Source organism: Drosophila rhopaloa, unplaced genomic scaffold (assembly GCF_018152115.1).
Source record: "Drosophila rhopaloa isolate 14029-0021.01 unplaced genomic scaffold, ASM1815211v1 contig_3, whole genome shotgun sequence".
Lineage (NCBI taxonomy): Eukaryota > Metazoa > Arthropoda > Insecta > Diptera > Drosophilidae > Drosophila > Drosophila rhopaloa.
This window is the reverse complement of record NW_025335123.1, coordinates 18,784,705-18,791,307: the sequence shown is the minus strand read 5'-3', so window position 1 is coordinate 18,791,307 and position 6,603 is coordinate 18,784,705.

Genomic DNA, 6,603 nt, shown 5'->3' with positions numbered 1-6,603 from the left:
GGTTATATTTTATGATATGCCTAATATATATTAACATAATTAAGTTATGAATCTATTAGAAAGAGAAATTAGCTTAATTTATTCTCAATGTCATAGCCTTATTATTCAAGGTGTGTGTGTTTAATCCAATTTTATTTATTTTTATATAACTTATGTGTACTTATCGATAGGTGACTAATATAACTTTTCGTTGGTGAGGTGGAAGGCACGGCAACGACGACTAGTAACATCCCGAAGAACTCTGAAGGCGACACTAAAATCTGGCAATGAAGGTGATGCAATTTTCCTAGGGGACGTCCTCGATAATGCCGATCCATATCTCCTTACTGCATTCCTGTATATAAATATTTTAATTGATTAATTCATTTTTAATTTAAGCAATTTAAATAAAAATTTTTTCACGCTTTGCAAGAGGAACAAAATTTACTTGGGGTGTGGAGTATTTAACTGGCTAAACACAATAATAACCATGTTGAATTCTTTACAAATACGTATATTGACATAGTGATAAAATTTCGCAAAAAAACATGATGGTAACATCATGCGGGATTTTGACAAATAAAAACCTTGGGTTCTTAGCTGCACAAATCAAATTTAAAACAGAAACCCCTTAAGATCTTGTTTTTTTAAAGAATGTTTAAACTGATAGAAAAAACTATGAAACCCAGAGTTTAAAAAATAGAAACACTATTTTTTTTAATTTATTTTATTTGCTTGTGGCTTCTTTTTATAATGTAATGCATAAAAATGGTGGTGTTTTGTTTTAAAAATAAACCAATAAACATTTCGCTTTATTAGTTTAATACAAATAAGTTTACTTGTACACGACAAATAGTTCTTTTGTTTTTTCCATTTCATTTTTGTATTTTTTCACGTTAGTTGACAAAAAAAAGTTCGTGTTTCAGTAGTTTTTTTTGTTTGGTTTTAGTTTTTAGTCCTCGTAAATGTCTTGTATAAGGAAACTCAAAAGATCTCCGAACAAGTTTGAGTTTTGTTTCTTGTTTTGTTCTCAGTTTTCATTTGGTTTCATTTTATTGGAACGGCTTTATTGAACTTTTGTTGTTGTTGTTTGGTTGCATATAAGTAATATTTGTTTGTCGTTTTCCTTTGCATTTCGCATTAAAAACATTAATTCTTTGGCAGGCATTGCATTTCGTAGTTTTGTAAAAGTTTTCTTTCTTTATCGTTCTCAACGCAAGATTCGAATTCGAAACCGAAAAACGAAAGATTTTTAAAATCTGTGAGATGTGAAAACAAGTCGTTCGTTTAATTTGATTAGTTTCATTTAATTTTCTTTTTTTGGTTTTACATTTCTGTCTTGTTCATTTCATTACAATTTTGATTTTGTTTATCAAATACACATCAATACTTAGGTAGTTTAAAAATTGTTTTCTTTTTTTGCGATTTCGCCTTGGTTTTTTGTGCTAAATTACATTTTAAAAATATGCTTAATATTTTTTGTTGTTGGTTTTTTTCTGCTTTTTTTGTCGCTTTATTTTTTTTGGTTTTAAGTCAAAGACACGAAAGTGAAAGAGGTTTTTGTTTTTGGTTTACGTCTGTTTGCTTAACTTATTATTTTGTTTACTCTGGGTTTATTTAATTGTATAGTGTAATGTGGTTTTGCATGCGCTTAATTTTAAAACACCGAGAGTTTGCTCAAAATTGTTAATGTTTGCTTTTCTTTCCGAATGAAATTTTAAATATCGAAATATATATATATATAAATTTTTCGTGTGTTTTCGCTAATTTTTTTGTTGCTTAATTTTTACGTTTTGCCATTGTTTATTGTAGTTTTTTTGTGTTTCTTTTTGTTTTTTTTTTTAGTTCTTATTTTGGTTTAAAAACACCGAAAGCTTAAAATTTAGAGATTTTCCTAAAGTGTAAATTTTTTACAATTTCCCCATTCATCTCTGGCCATTTTCTGCTGTTGTTTTTGTTGTGGTTGCGGTTGTTTTTTTTTTTTTTTTGTTTTGTTTTGTGGTGTCTCATTTTCCTGTGTCAACGAAGGAAGGTTGAAAAGAACCAAAAGAAAAACTCACTACACTTTTCGTTAATATTTCCCTTAAAACCATCAAAATGTTGAATAAAAATCTGTTTGCTTGTTAAGCATATTGCTAAGCTCCTGCCGCTCTCACTTCCGTTTGCCGCTCCATTTCCGTTTCCGTTTCCGCCTCCATTTCCACTTCCGCTTCCGTTCGTATCCCCTGCTCTGCGTACCGTTCAATAAATAGGTTAAGGAAAAAACTGTATCACATTTTCAATTACGTCTTTGTTCGTAGCACCTTCATAAACATACTCTCATCCAGCCTGACCCCATACTGACTCACATCCCCCTCCAGCCCATCGACCCCTCTTAGCCCCGCCTATGTACAGACCTCTAACCTTCCATACAGTTGGAGAAAAAAATTGCGCTTCGGATTTTATCACAAAAATAATTACAACTTTGTGCGAATGCACCCAACTTGCCACACCCACCTTGCCACTCCTAAACTAACATTGCTTCTAAGTCCCACCTGTAAACCTTAACCTTGACGCGATGCGTCCCGAATTGGTTCCATTAATTCCATACCTTTCACATCCATATTTTCCCACACTCTCTCTCGATTTCCCTCACCCGCTGTGCAATCGAATAACTCAATGAAGGTTAAACCGACAAGTAAAACAGGGATTCTTAGTTCGGGAAATAAATACCAAAATCCAGCAATTCGCGATCTAATTTCTGACGATTTAAAATCTCCGACGATTTGAAGTTACCCAAAAAGAGGTGCCTAAAACTAACTATAAAATTCTTCGCATATCGCCGTAAATAAACGTTAAAATATATCCTTGCTTTCCTACTTTTAGACAACTCTTTCAGACGATTTCAATCAACTTGAAATCAAACGAATCAAGAGATTCCAAATCACTCGTAATAGTTTTCCGAATTTAACCCACCCATTTTTACAGTGTTTTCTATTTAAAAATGTAACTGCAGTGAAAGTTCTTTGGGTTTTCTTCACTCACTGATCTAATGACAATGCTCGTGTTTTTTATTGGTGGTGATGTCGATGAGATGATGTCAAAAATCAGTCTCTATTGCAATTTGTTCTATTTTATGTGGGCTTGCTCTATTTCTGGTTCTCAGTAAAAGTGTTAAATATTTTATTAGAATTTTTGCATTTTTGATTTTTGTTTTCTCATTTGTTTTCTTCATTTTGTTTTGTAGTACACCTTAGAAAAATATCACATTCTTTCTTCGTTCGTTCGAGAGACATTTTTTATGTGTTTTTGTTTTACATTTTGTTTATTTTGCTATTTCGATTTGTATGTATTTAAAGTTTTATTTACACATTTAGGTTTTCCATTTTGCACGACTAAAATATATAAAATTTAAAAAATATTTGATTGAGGTCATTTCAGAATTATTGCTAAGTATTTCCGCCTATTTTCGAATTGCAACTCCAGCTTTTCATCTCCGCATTCATCTCTTCGTTTAACCACTTGAATTTGATCTAAAAATGTTTTCCTTAGTTGCATCTTAAACTTCGTATATTGTGTAGACACCAAATTTCTTGTTTATGTATATAAAAAAAAAAAAATTTTGAAACATTTTCCTTTGTTTCCGCGTCTCCTAAGACTTATGTAAACCCCTATAAATATTTAAAGAGACACGACAGCTAAAGTTTAGAGCTTAGGTGAGAGAGACTGTTGAGAGAGTAGGATAAATAAATACAATTTACTTTAGTTTGCTTTAGTTTACTTTAGTTTGCTCACAACATCAACAATGAAATATTTTACTTTATAGATTTTGTTTTTGAGGGACTTTTGTTTGGTATTCTGTAAAAATCTCAAAAAGACGCCTAACACCGAAAAATATATTGCATGTACTACATTTTATGTTTATTATGCTTCTGCTTTTGTTTTCCATTTTTCATTTTCCTTTTTCGCATTCGTCTTTGTTTTTTGTATATTTTGTTGGTTTTTTTTGAGATGGTATCCATTTAATGTATTTACATACATGAGTTAGTTGCTGTTAACAATTTATTTGGTTTTAGACAAGTTAAAATTGTTTTTCTTTATAACGCAATTCTCTTTTATTTTGACTTTGCTCAATACTAAATCAAAGTGTAACCAAAACTGATTAAAATGATTTTGACAACAATATAGAACATTGTTATATTGTTATGCCTTTTCTTTTTTTTTTTGCAAGTGAAACCTTGAAATTGTCTTAATTTCATGAAATCGTAGTTTTATTTTGTTAAATTGTATTATTACATTAAAACTTTGATGTATTTGCTAAATGATTTGGGGACACCCAAGCTCAAGTGACTGATGAGGGGTAAATAGATTAATACAAAAGCTTTGAATAGTAGGAGTTTTCTAATTTAATTTTGCTAAGAATATCGGCAAGATAAACATTATACCAAATAAAACAGTTTGTGAACTTCACGCGATCGAAACCAAAAGTAGTTTAGTGAGTTTTAGTTAAATCTAAAATCCAAATGTCCTAATATTGGGTGTCCCTGGTGGAGAGTGTACGTGTGGGAGTGGAATACCTTTAGTTTTTATATATGCTAGTATATATTTTTGTTTGGTTGAGTTGCTTTCGCATATTAGTCAAATGAACAACATTTATATTTCTTTTTTTGGGCTTTTGTGGGTTCTTGTTTTTGTTTCAAAATATGCACGTCATGTGTATAATATGATGTATGTATATAATGTATATATATCTATTTATATAAGTAATAGACACCGAAAACCACGTGTACATTTATGTATCTGTATATAGATATATTCTATGTATAATATTTGGATTCCTTTGTTTTTATTTCTCCGTTTCCGCCTTATTTGGATTTTTACTTTCGCTTCCGCCTGGATGTTGTTGCTGGGCTTTAAATCTAGGTATATCAATAAATATTGTATTTAAAAATGCATTAATTGTTAATGCCAAAAGTTTTCGTTGTTGGATTTTGTAATGTAATTTTCTGTTACACGTATTTTCCTGCATGTTGTCAATGCCTTAAAAAAACTGCCTACGTGGTAAATTTGTAATATAGGTATATGTATGTATATACGAAATAAGAGTCTTGAATCCCTCCAATTTTTGGCTTAAAATCAATTTTGCTCCTCCGCGCTCAGCACATTCACAAAAAAATTCCAGTACTCCTATTCAATTTAATTTCGCCTTAATTTTGATGGTGATTATTTTATGGTTTTTATAGTTTTTATTTGGTTTTTTTTTGTTTTGTTATCAACATTTACTTGCACACACACCTAAGAAAAAATTACTTTAATTTTAGGTTTTTCTTTAATTTTGTTAATATTGCTTTTCTTTTTGGGTTCCTTAATTACTTTAATCTTGCTGTATCTTACCGAAATGTTGTAATAATGACAACTTTTTGTTTAGCTTCACCACTTTTCTTACCTTAGTTTCCTAAAATTCTTTTAAGGCGCATTTTCAACTAGAAACATAAAAAATAATGGGTTAACCAAGGGGTGAAAATCGACGGATGGTTTCAGATCGACGGATGTGTCCGAGATGGTCAAACAAAGGAGTGTTCATTGCAAAAAACTTTATTAATAAATACTATCAAATAATAATTCCAAAATAATAAGTGTTTCCAAAAAAATTGATAATAATTAAGAGTGCCATAACTGTAATAATATTCATACAAATAATTAATTCACATACACAGCTCACAGCTTGTTGTTGTTGTGCTTAAAGACTTAATTTAGAGCTTGAAAAAATAAAAAATCGAACATAGTTTCTCAAAAAAGATTTCTGCATTTGTGATGTTTTACATACAAAATTAAAAGGTATGGTAAAAAAAGAGTAACTTAAAATAGTAAGATTACAAAATTTTGCATTATATTTGCTGGTTTTTGTGTTTTACAAAAGGCAGTGTTGATTTTTGTTTGTTGTTGTTGCAGTAGCGTGTTGTTAGAAAATAAATAGAAATTAAAAGAGAAATCGAGAACCGAAAGAGAGTAAAACTATAATAAGTTGCATTCAAAAAATTCACATCAGATTAATAATAATAATGAACTAAATCTATAACATTTGCTAGAGGCCCTGATCTTTGACGGTTTTACATACTGACACAATCGAAATTGAAAAAAAACTTACGCATCAAGAAAATAATAATTGGTTGTCTTTTCCTTACAATAAACATAGTGTGGCTAGGCAAAATATGTTGGCTTTTAGAAGGGGTGCAGTAAATTTGTTAAACTATCACATAACATATGTATGCATATATATTCCAAGGCAAATATATATATTCGCTACAATTGAACACTTAAGTTTGGAGTTTGGAGAGAAATTGTGGGCAGAACTGTGTTGCTCAAGAATAAATAAATTACAAAAATAATCGATCGAAAGTCGGGGATCGGATCACACTGTATATGTGGATCCCCGGTGGATGGTAGATCTCCCCATGCGCTGACTCCCCCGTATCTCCTCCTCTTTCTCTTTCTCCCTCGCTATAGCTATCGCCATCTCTCTCTGTCTCTGTTCCTACATCGCTAGCCCTATCTCTATCTAACTAACTATTTTCTAGCCCTCTCCGGTTGGTAAATTAGGATTAGTTAACGCTTCGCTTTCAGCTTTCAGCTTCTATGTAATTA